Here is a 1030-nt window from a genome sequence, read left to right on the forward strand (position 1 = left end):
AAAAATATGGAACACTTCACGAATTTGCATGTCATCCTTGTGCAGGGGCCATGCTAATCTTCTCTGTATTGTTCCAATTTTAGTATATGTGCTGCCGAAGCGAGCACACAAAATTTATATTTTGACTAGTGCATTTCCTAATATAACTTATGTGGGCAGCTTAATTGAACACCGTAAGTACATGGAACCTTGAGTAAGCATGAGATTTTGTAAGTTTGTCCAGAGTGATGCCCCGATAAATCCCAGAGTGATTTGAACAGTGAATAAAAAAGTATTTCAGTTTCTTCCTATCCAAATATTTGTTGGTCTTTCATATTTAAAAAAAAAGAATAACTGCATTTATTCTGAAAATACATATGGATGATCAACAAGGTATCAGTGATATAGACTATATACTTAAAATGGAACTAAAGTTCACAATGGAGATACTCTACTAACCTCCCTAAGGTTATTTCAGGGAGTCATTTCTTCTATACATGAAACAGACATGGCAGCTGTGGCACCATAAAGGTATCTATTAACAGTAAATTACAAGCAAATCACAGTTTAAAACAAAATATTTTATGTAAATAACTCACTGTCTTATAGCCAAGCCATAGATCCATTTATGAAAAGGATTATCTCATAAGACCATGGAACTGGTTATTAGAGTTTATTAAGACAATGTTATAAAATGACAAAAACCATTCCCAGGTGCTCCTAAAGATGAAATTTGAAAAAGTTAAAAAAAAAAAAAAGTTCCCCTGGAGTTTGTTCCAATTCTACTTTCCTCGATATCATTAAAATTTCATTTTAGAACAAGTACATCATATTTAGGAGTGGCTGAGAAAATCAAGATAAAACGAGTGTTTCTCCATGTTGGCGTTTAAGTTGGAAAAGGAATATTTATTCCTTCTGTCACTTTTATAATATATCGCAATGTTATATTTCAGATTTACATGAACACTGGTTTCAATATCATATGGCTATGCCACACACTAAAATCTATAAAATGCATGCTGTGTTAATTCTTCTTTCGTTCTGGGTCGAA

At 32.7% G+C, this 1030-nt stretch overlaps 1 non-coding gene across 1 annotated transcript; it reads right to left on the bottom strand.

The window, feature by feature from the left end:
- Positions 1 to 107, bottom strand: LOC143685247 (U6 spliceosomal RNA). The gene has a single exon (XR_013176496.1). It is a non-coding gene; the product is annotated as a U6 spliceosomal RNA (small nuclear RNA).
- Positions 108 to 1030: the final 923 nt, after the last annotated feature.

The sequence above is a fragment of the Tamandua tetradactyla genome, chromosome 5 (assembly GCF_023851605.1).
Source record: "Tamandua tetradactyla isolate mTamTet1 chromosome 5, mTamTet1.pri, whole genome shotgun sequence".
NCBI lineage: Eukaryota > Metazoa > Chordata > Mammalia > Pilosa > Myrmecophagidae > Tamandua > Tamandua tetradactyla.